Below are 21,002 nucleotides of genomic sequence, written 5' to 3'. Positions count from 1 at the left end.
CTTCATTCCAAAAATATTTACTGACCTCTAAGTAAGTGCCATGTGGAGACTAAGCCCTGGACAAGGAGATGGAATATGAAGAAAGCAGCTCCTGCAGAGGAGAAGCTTTACAAATCCAGATGTACGTAAAGGTTTCCAGTACAGAGTGGTATGTTCTGAGCTTGTATACTGATTGTTAAAATGGCGAATGCATCTGTACTGATTAACAAGTAGACAAAAAGATTATTTAAAACCTTGCAGAGTCAGGATACAAGCCCAAAATGCCTGGAAGAGCTCACACTGTTAAACAATATAATACTCAGCCTCTCATTGGTCCTGAAGTTCCACCTAATTAAACCTTACATTCCACTGAATAATTTTTGTGCCTTTATCTATAACTAGACATTGAATATGAGTCTCATATATTTTGTAAGGCTTAGAAATAATTTGGTTGTAATTGATTTAGTTAAACAAAAACACCATGAACAATATCATTGCTGCTGAGAGAAATTTTCCAGTAATTAAGGTTACAAGTCACTTAATAATGACCAATTTGAGGGAAGAGTCTGATCCTATGTCAAATCATGACCCAGGGGAAGCTATTCTTTAGCTTGGGAAAGCTGCTTTAAATAAAAGATGACATCAAAACAACATTTTAAAATTAAAAAAACAAATAAAAATAAACAAAATAAAATTAGAAAAATAAAAATATATTAGAAAAAATAACAAGAAAAATGAAACAACAAAACACAATCACCACAGCAAATAAAAAAAGAAAAAAGAAAAGAATAAAAATTAAAGTTTAAAAAAATGAAAATAAATGAAAATCAAAAAATTAAAAAAAAAAATTCCCTGGTGCCTCCACTCTCAGTGTCCTTGCCCCCATGGTGAGCTACAGCCTACCCCCACCTCCCCAGTAGGCCTCCAATACCTCTAGGTAGGTATCTGGAGCCACTGTGTCAGCCCCACCTCTATGTGTGTTCCTTTCACCAATGTCTGTTCCTGAAGCTGGCCCAGAGCACACGTGCCCATGCAGGCCAGCTGGGGCGCAGGCCTCTACAGTCTTGCCCGCAGGGGCCAGCAAAGCGAGAATAAGCCTTGGAGGGGAGTGGCGCTCAGCCCGCCTGGACCCACGCAGCCAGAGGAGGCCCTGGGGGGCGGGGCTCAGGCTGGGGGACCCACACAGCAGGAAGAGGCCTGGGGGTGTGGTTGGGGCTCAGGCCCAGGACCCACGCAGCTGGAGGGGGCCCAGGGGTGGGGGTTCAGTCCCAGGACCACAGCAGGCTCACTGGGGGTCGAGCTGGTGGGGGAGACTCTGGCCACATTCCCCTCTGGTCCCTCAATCCCCTGAAGGTCCCTCTCCATCTCTGCCAATCCCCCCGCAGTGAGTGGGACCCTCCCAGTGTGGGAACCCCACCCCCCCCAGCCACCCCTCAGGGGCACTGGTCCCGTCCCACTTCCACTTTTCATCCCCCCTCCTTCCCCCCCCCATGCCCTACCTGGTCACATGGGGATTCCTCCCATCCCCTTAGGTGTCCATGGTCCCCCACCAGCACCTTGTAGGTGTCCTAGTTGTGAGGCGACGTGAACTCCACATCCTCCTACTCTGTCATCTCAAGTCCCAGGAATCCCCTCACCTGCTACTTTTAAAAAGATGGGTTTTCCATCTAAATTTACACATGAAATTATCCTTTTGGTTTGCTTTACCAGTTTCCTGTGTTGGGTTTTGCTAGCTAGCATAGATACAAGTTGAAATATTTCCATACTTTTCTATGTTAGGAATGTCTTTATATATATAACTTATGCTTTATTTTATATACAAACTTTTGCTCTTTATTTTATATATAAATATAATATATATAAAATATAAAATATATATACAATATATATAAAATAAAGAGCATAAGTTCAAGGAAAGTTGGATTGGATTAGTCTATTTTTAAATGGCTCCTTCCATTGTTAAGCAGCTGTGGTTTTTAAAAAGAATTTAAAAGCATTTGAAATCCAGCTGCCTGATACATCTCCGCAAAGACTCAATCTGTCTTAAAAATCAAAGGCAGAGAAAGCAGTGAGGGAAGGGTAACATGTCAACACTATGGTAATAAAGGAAGCACAGAGGCATTGTTAAGTGGTGATTAAAAGACTATTTTGAGAATAAATTAAAGACAATGAGCTGGACCTCAGGGGAAGCATAGCTCGGGTATAAAGAAGAAATATGTTGCACTGGAAACATAGTCAATATTTTATAACTTTGCATGGTGTGTAATCTATAAAAATAATGAATCACCATGTTGTATACCTGAAACTAATATAATATTGTAAGTCAACTGTATTCTAATTTTTCTTTTCAAAAAGAAAGACATGTTTTTTTCTGACAGCCAACATCTAAGTGGGTAGGTGAACTGAGTGGCCATGTTATCAATCCAGTGTCCCACTGTAGATTGATTAGTAGAAATAGACTAAACAACAGATTTCATCTGTTTCTGAAGATCTCCATTACAGATCTCTGAACTGGGCCTACTTGCATACAAACCCCATGTCTCTGAATGTGATCTCTATGGAACGCGGCAGTTGGCACTTGCCTTGCCATGTTTCAGCCCTCGCATCTGGATCTGTCTGTGCCTATTCAGTGGACTAACGGGCAAAGCCAGCCAGACAATATCTGCACCTCACAGCCTTGGGTCTGTGGTCCCCTGGGCCACATGGCCCAGTCCAACCCTTGCTCACACCAAGGAAGTAAAGGTGACTTTCTGCTCAGGAGGCGATGGGAATTATGGCATTTTATGAGTTCTAAGGCTTCTTCCCAAGATCCTCATGTACTAGAAAACTAAAAACAGCCAACATATTCATGCAGCTGGAAGGGTTTCTGAGGACTGATTACCAAATATCTGAACACAGGGTGGGAAGGGCAATTCAGAAATGTTCCTCATCCTGTTACTGTTTACAAGAAGGCTGTGTTCTCTTTGTTTTTGCCATTCTTGGTTACTTTTAAACACATATTTTTTTGTTGATTTTCTAGCATTTTAATCTCATAAATGTCATCTCTGTGGCCCAGATATCTTAAAAAGGAAATTCTAATTGAATGTTCTAATCCTATGCAGGTTTCACAAAGAAAATCTTAGCCTCACTGCTCTAAAAGACACTTTATTGAATATTGTTTTCAGTGTAGTTCCTCTCAATTCAAAACTGTGGCCAAACTCTTTAGAAAACTCAACATCAAATAATTACATTTGATTTCATTTCTGTTTCTACTTTAAGCACTTTCAGTTGAAAGCAAAGCTCTGTCCTAAATATATGTGATTATTGAAATAACTGCTGGCAAGAATCAGCTCAATGTCTATTTACATCTTAAGAGTCAGTCTATATTTTAAATACAAACTAGAAATTATGTGCCAATACCTCTCTGTTGAGAAGAATTTCTAGAAATATGACAGTCACAACATTCACATACACATATACACATAGATGGACTGACTCATGGCTAAAAAATATGCTCTAATTGGAGACTTTACAAATCTTAGTATAATTAATTATTTGATACATAAAGATAAGTGTTAAAATTGCCACCATAAGCTATTATTAACCTGACTGATCTGTAAAAACAAGTTTCACCAAAGTGGAGGAATGAATATTACAATAAAGGGTTCTTGTTATAGTGAACTGCCTGCAAAAGAGGACAAGGGAGTGTAACACCCAGAGGACCAGGACAAAGAATCATTGCCAGGCTCAACAGATCCATGATATGGACAAGAACTTTTTTGATTATTCAGCAAGTTACATAAGCTAGCTGGAGTGATGTGATTTGGCACCTTCGAAAACTTACTCTCTCAGCTAAAATAAACTGGAGAAACCTGTATAAGAAAAACCTCTACTCCCCTCTCTTCTCTACCCTAAACAGTTCATTTTTCAAGTGTGGCTTCCCAGATTTTCTTATCAGCTGGACTGGAAAGATGTGTAACAGGAATTCTGTTCTTGTTCTTTGCAATCTACAGCATACAACTTTATATATCCTATTTTACAAAGTAAGAAACTTCTCAGTGCATTGTACATAGGGCATTTAATCAAAGTCAGCTTTCGGAAGAAAGATGTAGAGCCATTTTCAAATGCTGACAAAGTAGGAAAAGAAAAATGAACCCTCATGTATCTTTAATGAAGCTTTCTGGGGAACTATATCTATACATATCTTAGTGACTTCTGATTTTTGAAATATTGTTCCTAATTTGGTAAAGCAAAATATTATACTGTCATGGCCCCCTCAAATGATTTCAATTTTAATCAAATATAAAGCATTTTTTTAAGTAAAAGAAACATAATTGTTCAGGCAAGTCATAAAAAGTGGCAACACTAGATAATTGACTGATGGAGAATTAAGTTTTTCTGAGGAAATTTGTAGACCACTGAGTACTAGGCCAAAAGATTTGGTTGAGATAACTAAAAAAAAACAAACAAACAAAAAAATCCAACTCTTTATAAAGATGAAGGCTGGCTATCAATTGCCAAACACATTCATACACAGAAACTATCTCCTGGGAGAGAAGGGAGAGAGATTTCCTCTAAAAGCTTAGGAAACAGCCACACGGCAGCATTGTGCTGAACATTTCTGGTACATTTTAAAATCGACCCACTAGGGCCAAAACTCTACTATGAAGTTTAGGTTCTATTTCCATGAATATTACAGTACTGATTACACCAAAAAGAGCATCTGCTTACATTTCAAATCATTAACACAAACAAGAAATTTCTATCTTTGAAAGGGAAAAGAGAAAATTTTATAGAATTATACTAAAATAATATGGAATATCTTAGAGAAATCAACTGCATTAAATATTTTACAAATATTATATTATGCATAACGGAGTTATTTAGAATGCAGACTACTGGGGTCTGCAAGCCTGGATTCTAGACCTTGCTGTTCTACTCACTAACTTTACCCTACGTTCTCCATACCTCAAAGTCCTCATTTGAAAAAGAAAGCAAAGGATTATTCCTATTTCACAGAGCAATTCCCACTATGAAAACAGACAAAAGGTATAAGCACTATGCATAGTAATTGGTACAAAATCAGTGCTTAAATAATTTCAGCTAATACCACTAAATAAATAATTGTAGTCTATTACAATACCATCATTCCTTTTGTCAATAAAGAGGCTGTAGGTAAGGTATTAATTCCTATTTGAAGAACTCCACAGAGAATAACTCCATTTTTCAAATTCAGTAAAGTTTCAGTGAAGATGAAGAAAAGCTTTCCTACAGTGTTGTAAAATGAGTCTTCCGTTATATTTTCTCTAATGGAATATTATCCTGAAACGAATACACAACTTCAAATCTCAGTGTCTAAATTATTTTCAGATAGAACTGCTAACTGGGAAATAAGTTATACGAAATTAATAATTCTCAGTTATTGGCCTGCATTAGAGCTGTTAGCTTCACTTTGTAGCTGGTTTGTAGTCACAGGACAAAGTTAATCAGATTACCATAAATTATGGTTGCACCTATGCTACCTTCCATTATCTCTATGATTTTTTTTTTTAAAAAAGGTAGTTACTAACACAAGGGCATGTGTAATTAATAGAATTAGCTAAAACTACTAATACAAAGAAGGAAATTTTTTTAAACATGGACCAAGCAAGATGTTTGCTCCAGTCTCATTTTTATTGATGGCATTATATCTTCAACTTCAAGGAACTGATACAGAGCTCAACTGAATTGCTTGATTTTAGTTTGAGGAAAACCCCAAAGGGCAAAAGACATACTACAAAATAATCACAAAGTAAGCACGCTGTACCACAGGGGAAACGAACACAGGAGAACTGAAATCTACTAAATAGACCATAAGGAGTGTTCGGAAGAGAGTGGGGGCGTGTAAATTTGAGGACTTGGGATAGAGAGAGAAGACAGAACAAAACTAGCTTCACTGCTGGCATTCGTGATTGTAACATTTTTGGATAAATAATCCTTTACATTTGAACATGTACATTTAGCAGAAAATATTTGTAGAAAAATTGACATCAATGTTTTATAACTCAGTGCTGAAAAATCTGTTTTAAAAGATTAAAAGGTGGAGGTATAGATGAATCAAGAGTGGCCAAGGGTTAATAACTGCTGAAGTTGGGTAACGGATGTTAGAGATTCAGTACATGATGCTCCCTATACCTTTGTATATGCTGGAAATTTTTCATAATAAAAAGTGAAATATGCAAAAAGATCAAAGGCTTCATAAAATAAAACAAACAAACCCAAATGCTTCCCATCACCTATCACTGTCAGAGAGAATAAAAGAGGGAAGGAAGGAAAGAAGAAAGAAAGGAAGAAAGCTTTAAACATGTCCATTCAGCCATTTTTATATAAATTTTCTAAAGTAACTGATAGGTTAAACATATAAAATTTCTCAGTGAAAATGTTCCACTATTGCTTAATTGCCATAATTATTTATATATGCACATGTCACTACACATTTATTTGTAGTCACAATGATCAAAAATACAGGACATCCGTATATCCTTAAGGGAGATCTCAACCTGGATGCCTCCCTCAGCAGATTCAGTAAAGCACACCATAAAGTACATTGGGAAAAGCACCGAGGGCCACCTCAACCTGAAAGTTACTTTTTTTTTTTTTTTTATGCTGAAAAGGCATGAGCCTCTTTTTATTTTTTAATTTTTAAAAATCTTTATTGGAGTATAATTGCTTTACAATGGTGTGTTTGTTAGTTTCTGCGAGCCTCTTTTTAGTGACGTGTTTCTTTAGCACTTTTCCAAGGTGTTGGGAGACTGTCAATAGAGTAGTATGGTTCTCCGGTGTCCACCGCCCCCAATTTCACCTGCTGGTGTGACGGGCATTATAGCTGTGAAGCTGGCAGAGGGCCCCAGCCTTTGTGGGCTCAACACAGCATAAAGGCTGTGGGCTTTTCTACTTTTTAAAAGCTGATGGGGGATGGAGAGTCTCAAGAACATTCTGGGGGCCACTGTCACCCAACATCTGTGCGGGGCCCTGGGCAGCCCCAGACCAGAGTGGGACACCAGAGCAGCTTCTGGCCAGTCAGCCTGAGAAAGCACAGCCAAGCAAAGAGAGTGTTCCTTTAAAAACCCCTCCCCTCAAACATAACAAAGCAATCCCACCGGGGCACAACTTGGGGCACAGTCATGCGTGACCTTTTGGTCTTACCAGGGAGCTGGGCGAGCCAAGGGGGGAGGGAGGGGTCCATGGTTCGTCTTGGGCATGCTGCAACTCATTGGACCTCCCTGTGATGAGCAGCTGAAGGGCTCCCAAGGAACCCCAACCATGACAGGGGCCACTATATGGAAGGGACGTGGTGACACTACATTGCTAGTGTCTTTGTCCTCAACTCCAACCATATTCACTGTGGTTGTAAAAGCACTGCTTGAACTAGGTCCCATACTCTAGTTCCCACCATCCCACCTCACACACACACAGTGACTTACACACACAGCGATTACCATCTGCCTTTGCCCTCATGTCCCTGGCTACATCCCGCTGGCACTTGGTAAGTAAGGATCCAGCTTGCCCTGGTCCCCTGGGGGTTTGAGAGAAGAACAGTAGGGTCTTGCTGCAGAGTTGTGGGCTCAAGGGCCCCAAGCTCTCATCCTCAGAACCTCAGCCTCTCCCCTCACAGGAGCCTCTGTTCACACAGCCTCCAGGAACAGTGGCATTCTCCTAACAGTTCTCTTTATGCAGGATGGGGCATTAATGTAAACAAGTAAGTCATTACATTTAACCAAAAGTGTTATACAAAGTAGGACTAATAGCAGGAAGCTAGTAAAAAGGGTACAGCTTTGCTGACAGATGCAGGATTAAGCTGAAGATTTAAGAACTGTTTCCTCCTTTTCTGAACCAAGTTCTCAAAAAGATATCTGCAGAGGTGCTAATAAGGTGTAATACCACCTGATGAATTCAGCTCTTTCACCAGAAATGGGGGAAAAAAATTGTGTCATACATAAACAGTGTTTAAGTCATGGCCTGAATTAACAATCACAGAGATTAACACAGCCAAGCCAAAAGAAGAGCCAGCTACTGAACGCCATCACCTGTAGCCCTCAGCTTCCTGGGTCATTAATCTCTTAGCAATGTCCTCATCACTAGGCCAAAGATGAAAAGACAGGCATTGAGACCCACTGACCACACTGAAATAAAACGTTTTAATGTAATCTGCTGGTCTACACTTCACAGGGGTTTAATTTCCATTGACCAATGATCACAGGAGTGAGTGACCAAGGCCGGCCTCTAACCAGCACTCCATGACTGCAGAGCACCCCCAGCTGTGGAGGGAGGGGTCCTCCCTACCCAAGGTGATGCTCTCAGCAACTTTCTGGGCACAAAGATGCTCCTTGGTGGACAATTTTTAAAAACATACAGCCATGAAGAGCATTTACTTATGTTGTCTCTCTCTCACCCACACACACATGTACATATACACACATATATAAAAGTCGGTGGGAAGATGGAAATCTCAGGAGGAATTTTGACCTTTGTTATTTTTGAGGCTAAGCAGAAAGTCAGGGAAGTCCTTATTTTTCCAATAACCACAGAGGCAACCTAAAACTGAGGACTGGCTTCCACGTCCCCTCTCAGTGGTAACTCCCGTCCCTGCTCAAGTGTTCCGCCCTCACCTGCAGTTGTCTTTTCCCTTCAAAGAGCAGGATGCTCGCAGCCATGGCCGAGTTCAGGCTGTCCACACCGGGCACGATAGGGATCAGCAGCCTCCTGCCTCCCGTGCTCTCAGCCAACTGCAGGGACTCCAGGCTCATGCCGCTGGTCTCCCCACCTATCACCACAGCTGCAGGTGCCTCTGTCCAGTCTGAGTCGTAACTCTGGGCCTCAAGTTCAGGGAGCCAGCCTTTATTGGCTGCACTTTCTAGATTCTCTTCCTCCTCCTCATACTTGTGAAACTTTAGGGGTCGTCGGTCACATACCCAGCCGTAGTCACTGGCCTTATTAGACATCTGGGCCTGGGCCTGCGTGTAAAGGCCACAGTTGTCAGCCACGTAGACGCGGGTGTCTGTGGGCAGGTAGTTGGGCACTGCTTCCCAGTCCAGGCTGTTGATGATGGGCACTTGGAAATGTGCACCCATACCTGCCCGCAGCACTTTGGGTTCCCAGGCATCCACACAGCCTTTGGTTAGTAACACTTTGCTGCAGCCTACGCCAGCAGCAGCTCGCAGAATTGTCCCCAGGTTCCCAGGGTCATGGAGATTGTCACAAATCAACAATATGGGCAGTGTGTGGGGAAGCTGAGTCTCTGGGTATGTCATCTTAACGTGGTCAGGTTTGGCAAAAATCCCCATTATTCCTTGTGGTGTTACTAGGTCGGACCAATCCTTGATATCCTCAAATTTCACCTTAATGAGGCTAACACCTTTCAGCTTCTCAATGGGCAGCTCCTTTATGTATTCCAGATGGCTAAAGAAGAAAACTTTGGGCACAGCACCAGCCTTGAGAGCATCTGCAATCAGCCTATGACCTTTCAACAGGATCTTCCCTTGCTTTTCCCAAAATGGCCTGGACTTAACTACTGTCATCACACTGCTCAGTCTTTTGTCTCCAGGGAAAGCCTTATCATAGCGAAGCCCCGACTCTTCTCAGGTGCTGGGGGTCTGGGATGGGGGCACCTGACGCGACTACTTCAGTCGCTGCTCGCGGGGACCGGCCTCTGCCGCCGCCTTCTGAGGCTGCTTCCCGGGACCGGGCTTCCGTTCCACGACCTGACCTAATGGAAACACCACTTTCACGGGGCTGCGCCGCAGCGCCCAGACCCAGCGCTGCGCGTCGAGTTCCCAAGCCTGCACCACCGGCAGCAACGGTCGTGTGGCCCAACACGCGTGCTCCCCCAGCGCCGCCATCTTCCCCTCGAAATTTACTTTTAATGTCAATTTCTAAGGAAACACACCAAACACTACATTTGTCATAAAACACACATATTAATGCACTAAAATCTTATTTAAATAATGATATAGTTAACAGATACTCTAATTTTTCAAAAGCAACCATGCAATATTGGAAAAATATTAATTTGTCTATTTTTCTCATCCCTCAACTTATAAATAAATATATTATAAAAATAAGAGTATATGACAATCACCTATTTAGGAAATCTATATTATAATAAAATAAAACCAAAGTTTCATTTTCACTTCACACCCCCCTACAGTTTGTGGGAAGCAGGCTGACATTTAACCCAAATTGAAAATCGCCGTCTTGTTGTCCATGTACAAACCAATACATTACACATGTTCTATTTCCCTATCAAGAGCTTATTTTCCATGTGGAATAATTCAGAAATGTAGCTTTCAAATTTATGAAAAGAACATGCTCTTCCACTCTCTACTAATGATTATGTCCACGCTGCACATTTCCATAAAAAAGCCTTGCCTCAAATAAATAATATGATAAATTTATTTAATTAAAGTTCACATTCAAAGAGGCAGTCTCCTCTGATGTTCAGAAGTTCCACTGAGGTACCAAGTTTACTCACATGTTGTCTTTTAATGACCTTTTTATTAACTATAGCACTCTATTCTTGCACTGAGGACTAGGATTAAATTAGAAGAAAATACTTCTGTTATTGCTTAAGATAATAAATGGAATGGTTCCAGAGGCAAAGGTCTGCCACCAGAAAACCTTCAAAAGTCAACCCCAGGGAATATAAAATGCACACTGATTCTCCTGTCCGATGAATAAAGGTTTAGTTATAAAAGAGGCCAAAGTACTTCCTCTAGATCAGCCACTCTTGATGAAACACTGTAATTATAAAGCACACTCAGACTTGTTTGGGCATGTACATAATGTCCTCTCTTGGTGATACCCTCTGTAAACAAAACCATAAAATGCAAACTTCAGAACACAACTAGCCTTAATTTATCTAAGTATAATTAGACAAGTATCTTATAATTTCATTTAAATAGATAATTTCTAATGAGGAATTCTATAACTTAATTTACGAAATATATAAAAACTGATTTCAAATGTGGAAAAATAGAGTTCATATAGGAAGGGAGGGAGGGAGGGAAACCGAGCAGAACCCTGTGGGGCTCCTGGGCACAAAAGCCTTTCTGTGTTCTCCATTTTCTTGATTACAGGAAATAGGTTTCATTCAGCCTCCATGACCTTCCCTGAGGTCCAAGGAGCAGGTTCAAACAGTTGCTAATCAGGGAAGGGAGGGGATGCAGAGAAAAGGGAGGAACAGTTAAGAGAAACAATAGTGCAGCCTTGGGGCAAGGTCCTGGTTCCCCCTCAAGGGATACACATAACAATATCTTTGAGCTGTTTTGCAGATACTGATACCCCCACCAGGTGGGAGAAATTAACTATGCTGCCCACAAGCACAAATACACCAGATGGCTGGAACCAGAAGGTTGATGATGCTGACTCCCACTTACCTCACCATCAGCCAATCAGAAGAGTGTCCACGAGCTGACCACGCCCTGTACCTTGAACACTGCACCTTGAACACTGTAAGACTCCTCACTAACCCCTCTGGGGCAGAACACACAGTCTTGAGGGCATTAGCCCGCTGTGGCCCCCTTTGCCTGGCAAAGCAATAAAGCTATTCTTTTCTACTTCGCCCAAAACTCTGTCTCTGAGATTCAATCCGGTACTGATGTACAGAGGCCAAATTTCGGCTATAGGAGGGTGGACAGAAAAAAGGAGGATGAGGTCTCTGGCTTTCTGTAGCATGCTGAAGCATGGCTGGTGTATGTGGAGGTACTGCTAGACTTGGAAAATGATCATTATTTAATCATCATAGTAAAGATTTTATCAGACGTGAGTTATCAATGGATGTCGAATCTAGAGGGACCCTGAAGTGTGTCAGCCACAGACTACTTATTGGTTGCAAGGGAGAAAAAAATAATTGTACAGTAAACAAGGAAGATTCCATTTTTAAGGCAGGGCTGGTGGCACTGTATTCTTCAAAATGTCAGTCATAAAAGACAAAGACAGGCTATGGAAATGTTCTGGATAAAGGAGGCTGAAGAGACAGACCTCTTCAACTGAACACCTGACCCTCAACTGGACCCTGTCCTGGAGGAGGAAAGGCTATAAAGAACATTACTGTGTCCACAGAGACAAGTATATGAAGAATGACAGATGACATAAGAGCACTACATCGAATTTCAATTATTGAGGTTGACAACCGAACTGTAGTTATGGAACAGAATGTCCCTAATCCAGGATAATATGCAGTAAACTATGTAGGGGTAAAGAGACATGATATATGTTAAAAACATGTGAATTTGGATAAAGGGTATACTTGTGTTTGTTGTACTATTTTCATTTTTACAACTCCCCTATTAAGTTTGAAATTATTTTAAAATAGAATGTTAATAGAACACATGGCACATGGATTGGCATTTGCTTTGTGCATTTATTTTTTTCATTAAACAAACAAAAGAAGCATTTACCAAGTGCTCCAGCTTAATAACTATTTGCTCATTTAATTCTTAAGACAGACCTTTGATATATGTACCTTCTTTTCACAAATAAGGAAACTAAGGCACAGACAGGCTTGCAACTGCCATGTAGCTCATAAGTGACAAGCCTAGATTCAAACCTAGAGAGTCTTGAGTCCAAAGTTCCTACTCTTATGACAAGTCTATGTTTCATTGAGTAATAGAATATTAGGTCAGTAGAAATAGCCAAGGAAGCTCAGGGATTTTAAAAAACACAGATGCCAATGAAGAAATACAATTAATCCTCACAGATGGGTTAGAGGATGCCTACTTCATAACAACTCCAGGTACTAAAACCCTTACCTACATAGACACTTAACACTTTAAATTTGATGAAATCACACATTATGGAAATCATTTTCAAAACCAAAAAAATAGATGTTTCCTGCACCCATGCAGGGCATCACCTTTTTACTTAAAATTCACAATTATTAAGAAAGAAAACAGTAAATGTCGTTTAAAAGGGAAGAGAATAAAAATATTTAAAGTTGTGAGAATATTAAGATTCCTATGGAAGACTAAACATTCAAAGTAATTTAAATTCCGATTCCATTACCATTTATAATATCTCAAAGTGGGACATTGTGAACATCGCTGAATAGCTTACCTGTTACCAAGGAGGAGGACACTCTTGGCTCAGCACCTCACATAATAATACTTATCAACTGAATTCGTAAGAGGAGAGGTGTAATAAATGTCTTAGAAATGTGTTCATCCCCTCAGGTTTTGATATTTCTAATAGGTTCTGACAAACAATAAAGATCATATTCATTGCTTGAGGCCACCACACAATGCTGAGCCCCAGACACCCTCTGGGGAGTGTCTGCAGGGTCGGGTTCGCAGCTGCGCTTCCTGCTTTCAGGGCAACTCTGCTCCCATGGTAGCATCATGCCAGCCAGAGACATGGCTGCTCCTCTCTGCTCATCCCTTATAAAAGAATCTCGCCTCTTTAAATAAAACTTTTCCTGACTATTTCAGACTCAAATGCTTTCATTCATTTATTAATAAATACCAACTTCTAGTATGCCTTCTCATTACTTTGAACAAATTATTTAAATCTTATTGTAGAAATTGGAATTTTTTTACCAGTTTTATCATTTCCAACCAAACTGATTATAAACTCTTTGAGACCAGGGCCTATGTAAGATATCTTTGCATTAATCATAGTGCCTAATATCCTCTGGATGAATCAATTCAATATTTATTCACTGATTTTTTGATTTGTCCCAAAGTTTCATATAGAAAGTTAAAATGACTTTAAACACTGTTTGACAATACTACTGATGACTTAAAAGAAAACAAATGGCGAGAATGTTCCTCTTCTCTCTGGTTAAAATATTCAGTTTCTTAAAAACCCAGTTCAAAGGAAGGCCTCATAAAATGTTCCAGATATAAAGAACGAACTTGTGGTTTCCAAGGGGGAGGGGTGGGGGAGGAATGGATTGGGAGTTTGGGATTAGCAGACGCAAACTATTATATATAGGATGTATAAACAAGGCCCTACTGTATAGCACAGGGAACTATATTCAATATCCTGTGATAAACCATAATGGAAAAGAATATGAAAAAGAATATATATATATATGTGTATATATATATATATATATATATACACATATATATATATATAACTGAATCACTTTCTTCAATAAAATTTTAGAAAATAAAAATTAAAAAAAAATAAAATGTTCCAGTTACCCTTTGTCTTCTCATGGTTGGGCTGTTGATACTTTGAATCTCTATACTTAAAGTATGAAATAATAACAACAAACCAAAAAGTGTACATAAAATATGATCACAACTATAAAAAAAATGATAAAGCAACTAGAATGGCACATGTAAACATATTATGAGTAACAGTCTTAAAATGGAACCTTGGGTGGTTTTTCTCCTGTTTAGTTTTGTAATTTAATTTTTATTTTATATTGGAGTGTAGTTGATTTACAATGTTGTGTTAGTTACGGGTGTAGAGAAAAGTGGTTCAGTTATACATATATCCATTCTTTTTCAGATTCTTTTCCCATATAGGTTATTACAGAATATTGAGTAGAGTTTCATGTACTATACAGTAGGTCCTTGTTGATTTTCTATTTTATATATAGTAGTGTGTATATGTTAATCCCAAACTCCTAATTTATCCCTCCCTCCAACATTTCCTCTTTGGCAACCATAAGTTTCTTTTCCATGTCTGTAAATCTGTTTCTGTTTTGTAAATAAGTTCATTTGTATCATTTTTTTTTTAGATTCCACATATAAGTGATATCATATGATATATGTCTTTCTCTGTCTGGCTTACTTCATTTAATATGATAATCTCTAGTTCCATCCATGTTGCTGCAAATGACATTATTTCCCTTTTTTATGGCTGAGTAATATTCCATTGTATATATTTGTACCACATCTTTATCCATTCATCTGTCCGTGGACATTTTCATGGCTTCCTCTCCTTACCTAAAAATATTAAATATATATATATTTATATATACACCATAAACAGCATATATAACATTATGCTCTTTTTATTAATGGTTTAATGGCTGTTGATTCTTGTATGTTTTATGTCCCCAAAGTACATTATGAGATTTTTGAGGCCAGTGAATATATTCTAGTTTTCTTTCCATGACACCATTCCCAGGATTGTTTGGCACACAGCACTGCTTTCAAGTACAAGACTATCTTCACATTTTAACCAGGAGGTTTTTTACTTTATGTATGCTTACACATGAAATATACATCATTTATGCACATTCACACAAAATAATGGACACACAAAAATATGAGATAGTTACCATTGTTCTCCTGCCCCTCCACTGGAAAGAGCTGGCAGAGCCAAAGTGGGGTCATTGTACCCTTCTCTGGGAATTTTTTGTTTTGGGGATCAGAAAAATTATTAAGGTAATCTCTCTCTCTCTCTCTCTCTCTCTATGTCTCTGTCTCTGTCTCTGTCTCTCTCTCTTTCTCCCTCTTGAATAAAACTGCAGGATGTACAGCTTGAAAGCTGTTTGACACTCAAGTTCCATTTCCTTAAAAAAATTATCTATAATATGGATAAATAAAATTGACACACAGAAGAAGGAAAAGGAAGAGGAGGACGAGGAAGAAGAGAAGAATAATCCTATTATCACCTTAATTTATTTGTAGTAATTCTTACAAATAAGATATCTTGTACTAATTTGTAATTATTGTAGTTTGTGTCCCTGGAGTCCATATTTTCACCCAATCCTGACACCCAAATGCCTTCCCACCTTTTCTTAAACTATTTTAAATGACTTGAAAGCTAGACTTATAAACTACTGTAATTAGCATTATTTTTCTGAGATAATAAAACTTTGCTCTTTCTGGTTAACTGTGGGGATGTTTTTTCCTGCACACACATCGTCCTGGGACCGGATCCCAGAGGGTTCCGCGTGGCACATCCTCCTACCAGTAAGCACCTGTGCAGAACAGCACAGGTAAGAAGCCCAACCCTCAACACAAGCACTGACCCAAAGCACCACTGTCACAGAAACGCACATCTGGGAGGTAAGAGATGCAAGAGGAACCCAAACATGGCATTACCTCCTTGCAAAAGGGTGAGAAAATGAAACAAATGTGGAAAATCTACTACATTATAACTTTTACAGTTTTGTTCCAGTTGCCGATCAGGCATTTGATGTCCTGTTACCTTGGAGGGCAGTGGGCTCAGACTCAAATATACTGAGTTCTGCCTCTTCACCAGCTCCAGGATGACAGACACATTTTGTAACCTTTCGAAACTGCATCCAATCATTCATTCCACAAATATTTGTAGGCTTAGCATATGCCAAGTACTTTTCCAGATACAGAGCAAGAAAGAATTCTGCAGTCATGGAATTTACAATGCATCAAATGAGATAACAGGGCAGTAAGGATAGACATAAGTTAATAGCTTAAGTTCGTGACAAATGTTTTCAATAGCAGAAAAGATGGGAATGGGACAGAGGAGGGTCAGACAGGAGACTCCCTGATTTAAGCTGGCCCTGGACAGCCACTCTGAGCTGAGGCAAGAGTGAGGAAAGGGAGTGCAGAGCTCTGGGGGCAAAGCTCCCCAGAAAAGTAAATAGGGCAAAGGTCCTAAGACAGGAAAGAACCAACAGCTGCTCAAGGAAGAGGAAGGAAACCAGTGCTGCTGGACAATCATGAGCTGTGGAACAAACGTGGTGTAAAGTTAGACGAGAGGAGGACAGGGTCAGAGAGGCTGTGACTCAGCTGCTGCAGTTCCTTCCACAGCCACGTGCCTGAAGACTCTGAAAGCAGCTGGATTACAGAGGGGCCATGAAAGGGCAGTCATAACACTACTATCAAATTATTGTTAAACTGATAATGCGTGTGAAGTGTTAACAGACTATTTGGTGTACTGTAAGCCCTAAATAACTGTTAGGACTTACAAAAACAAAACAATAACAAAAAGTTATTGTTGTTATTTTCCCCACGAATTCTCAAGTCTGCATAGTGAGTCATGACCTAATCCTGAGACTCAAAGCGAAGGTCAACTCCACTCAACGCCATGCAGATGTAATTGCTGCACAAGGCAGCTTTATAAAATAAGAACAATAAACAGGCAGTTTCCAAATGGCAAACGGATCATCTTCAAGTCCTCTCATACATCCATAACTGGAAACCTAGAATGCACGTTCTCATAGAAATGATGAATGTTAATTATTTTCCAAGGTAGCCCAGAGAGTTCTATTTAATCTAGAAGGTGTTAATACTTCCAGGCTATAGTTTTGGTCTGGGAGTCAGAGGTCCATATGATATGTAAGAGGAAAATAAGCAGAAAAGGCCACCGTTTCCTGGGTGCTTAATGAGTACCAACATTATTCTAACTGGTGATTGATATAAGCTTATTTAACATCATGAAATAGATACTATTTGTGTATCCATGTTACAGATAAGACACTAAGAAAGGCAGGTCAACAACCAGGCCATGCACTCAGCCACTGCAGGGCAGGGAGTCAAAACCAGGCACTTCAAGCCAAGCTTGTTTTCTTTTAAACCCTCTTAACAACCATGCCATAGTTCATTTACTCTTATTCCTCATGCTTTAAAAAAAAATCCTGTAGAAACAATCATTGTTTGCCTGTGAATCCTTATCAAGCTCTTTTTGGAGTGTATTCCTATATCCTGGTATATACAGGGCATCCTACTATACTATCCCAGGTAAAACCATCCTACAAACTTTTATACAACATGGTTAAATTAAATTGGTAAACTGAATCTTTAATAAAATCCTGCACTGACAGATTAAAAAACTGAAGAAGACTCTTAGACTTTCAACAGCAGCTACAGGGGGCACCTCTGGCTGGGTAACCAGAGGGAACCATCTGTTACTGTTTGGCCCAGTTTCTTACCTGCATCTACTTTTGAAGAACTTAATTTATTTTTTCTCCACAACTGCCAGAAGGGCAGCAATGCTAATCCAGCAGTCAGGGAAAGGGGCCAAAGCAGTCATTTCTGTGCACTCAGGATGCACAAGAGGAGAAGCAATATGGATATAAGGACGGAAAATACTGGATTCAGATAAATTGGGCAACTGTAGCCTAGTTATTTATGTTCTTTAACCCTCAGTCTCTCCAAATGGGGCTAGGAAAGTATCCACCTAACGAGGCTGTTGTACAGATGAGTAATAACAAGGTTGTGGGGAGGGGAAGCAGCAGCTACTTCACTAGACGTGTCCCATGCGTCATGCGCTTTATCAGTGATGCAGACGGGTCTACCCTCAGAACTACCACAAGTGTCAGGTCAAGTATAATTTCCATTTTACAGAAGAGAAAATGAGACATGCAGAATGATAAGAACTTTCTCCAAGGTTACACAGAGTGTAAGCAGAGCCACTGGGATCTGAACACCGGCGTCTGGATCTCAGTCCCAATCTTAACCACTAGGTGTAGCACTCTCCTCCACAAAGAGCACCAACAAAGTGCATCTCCCCATCACCAACCCTCCTGTTGGGCTATTAGATGGCTTAAGGAAATGTGAAGCACTAGAACACTGACCTGCACATAACCAATGTTGCATATGCTAATTGCCTTCTCTGTTTTGCAAATAGTGTATTATCTGTTTGGATCTATTAAAACTATCAAAGGTCAGAATATTTGAAATAAATATGAAAGCAGATAAATTTAATAGAAATGTGAGGCAATTAACCCTCCTACAATAGACATTTGAATCTGTTACTACCAATTCTTATTTGTCCTTTAATAAATCATATTTATTTTGAAAACTCACTGTGAATATTAAGTTAGTGCCAGAAAACCTTCAGGCAGTTTATCCTCCTCAATCCTCGGCTTATTTCCCCACTAAATAAGATCAGGACCACATTTTTCTTGCTGATGAGCAAGCATATTCTGCAAATTCCCCCTCTTTTCCTGACCTGCTCAAGAGTTTCAAACTCTTACTCAACCTGGTCTCTAACAAGCTTTTTTTTTTGAAACAGTTAAGCCATGGAGCAAGCATCTTGCTTCTTCCCAGAAGCTTAACTCACACCCATCTCCTAGTCTTTACCTGATTACAAGAAACTTTTCTGCTCTGTAATCCCTGGGACGACCTGGCTTGGCCTCAAGCCTAAGGCAGGTTTAAATGGTTAGCAAATAATTTATGGACATGAGTGGTGTTCCCACTAGTGGCCCTGGGCAGGTGGCTCTGCTCTCCCACGTCCCATCAGGGTAACCTCTCAGGTAAGGCAGCATCCTGGACGGTACCAGTGTGAGGGCAGAAATGGATCTTAGGTGATCAGGTTTAATGTCTCCTTTCAGAGGAGAAAAGGAGCAATGGGGAAGTGGATCTTTTTTCAAGGTCCCAGGTACCAAAGCACAGCCCAGGAGAGAAGCAGTCTTTGCTCCAACAGATGAGGAGGGGGGCCTGGATGTGTTTCAAGCACCAGCTCAAAGCTTGAATATCTAAGAATACTTTTCTGATTCTAAAAAAAATACACGGTCACTAGAAAATTTGGGAATTACTAAAAATATAATGAAAATAAACATGGATAATTCCAGTATTCAGAGAGAACTTCTGGTGTACACAGTCCAATATTTATGTCAGGGGCACACTGCCTATGAAGTCTAATTTCCAAGGCAGCTCGAAGGGGTCAACATCACACAAGGGAGTCTGCTACCTGTCAGTGTGGGTGAGTGACCGGGCTGCCCAGCTGCCCTCAGGAAGACCCTGCAGTACTTGGCAGGGAACAGGGGCTGCACTGTCCAGAGGGTCTGAGGTGCAGGCCGAGTGTGGCCTCTCTGGCCTGGGCTCCAACGTCAATGAGATGCAAACACTGCTATGGATCTTGCAAAGCTCCGTTTGAGGCTCAAAGTAATTTGAACCTTAATCTTATAAAAACTCAGATTTATATACATTGTGCTTCTGGAAAAAAGGGAAGAATGACTTTCTCATCAAATACAATTCTTGGTCCCATTACCCATATCTGATTGTCAGAGGAGCCTGAGCTAAGCTATGTGTTTAGACTGAATGTAACTCAGTGGTGGCCACCTTCTGCCTCTTGCTAAGACACACCAACCACACTGTCTGTCATTTCCACTGCTTCAAAGAAAATGAAGATGCTACCCTGCCCTCACGCAGTTATCCACCCAGCCCTTAATCTCTGCTTCTCTTCTCCTGTCCAGAGAAAATGTATCTGGCCTTTTCATCTGAAATGGCCAGCGACCCCTTCTAAGACTGATTTGGAAACTATATTCTACAGGAAATTCATTTTAAGAACAGTCTCAACCTCTCTGTGGCAAAACTGATCATGTGAAAAGTTCTCCTCAATTTTTAGGTCTGAGCATTTCCACTTCTATTGCTTTACCACCTTTATTTTAATTATAATGAGTCAGCATAATACCTAAATAAATTTTTCAGAACCAGACAAAATTAAGAAATACTTTATGAGAAAAAGTAATTTAGTGACAATTCATAACAGAGTTAGTGTAGCTTTTGTTTTCCAGTATCCTATTTTAAGGACTTTATTTCCTTTTCTCACAACCAGAGTTCTCTCCTTCTGAAAGCTAGACACTGGCAATACATCTAATTCTAGGTTACAAAACAGAAACACTTGCTCTTATTAGTCCATACTGCCAGCTTTTCATGTGAAAAATAGAAGAGATTCCAAATTAATGTGCTAAAGTTATTTAAGTAGCAGTGTTTAAGTAGATTTAAACACATTAATAATTTTGCTCTTGACTTAAGATCTATAATTGCTCCTTTTTACTAAAAGAATAAATGTTCAACTCATTAGGGCATAAATTTCTTCATGACTTTGTCCCTGTCAGCTTCTCTGGTCTCACCTGTTCCACAGGTGCCTCTATGCTCCAGCTCCACAGACCTGCTCACCAGTTCTAAGCTGGAAGATCAGAATTAGCAGCAGCAGCAGTTTTTCCATTTGATAGAAGCCCACCTGTCTCAATGAGTCGCAACTAGTTAGCTCCATTTTACAGTATTAGAAACGTGTTACTAAAATGATACCAAAAGTCATTATGCACAATGAGTTACAACTAAGGAAATGTATGTATGTTCTACACAATGCTACTAATGCAGCTAAAAGTGAGG

General features: G+C 40.0%; 1 protein-coding gene, 1 long non-coding RNA gene and 1 pseudogene across 3 annotated transcripts in view; 1 reads left to right on the top strand and 2 right to left on the bottom strand.

The window, feature by feature from the left end:
* LOC309638421 overlaps positions 1–21,002 on the top strand; it is a 1,167,492-nt gene that overhangs the window by 54,255 nt on the left and 1,092,235 nt on the right. The window lies entirely within an intron of this gene.
* KHDRBS2 (KH RNA binding domain containing, signal transduction associated 2) overlaps positions 1–21,002 on the bottom strand; it is a 754,183-nt gene that overhangs the window by 699,540 nt on the left and 33,641 nt on the right. The gene's annotated exons all lie outside the window — the stretch shown is intronic.
* Positions 1,415–9,852, bottom strand: LOC309638394 (rRNA methyltransferase 3, mitochondrial pseudogene; annotated as a pseudogene). The gene has a single exon. The product of its transcript is annotated as an rRNA methyltransferase 3, mitochondrial pseudogene (transcript).

This window comes from Balaenoptera physalus, assembly GCF_965194825.1.
Source record: "Balaenoptera physalus genome assembly, chromosome: 11".
Lineage (NCBI taxonomy): Eukaryota > Metazoa > Chordata > Mammalia > Artiodactyla > Balaenopteridae > Balaenoptera > Balaenoptera physalus.
The sequence above is the reverse complement of the archived record's forward strand: the minus strand, read 5'-3'. Positions and strand labels throughout refer to the sequence as shown.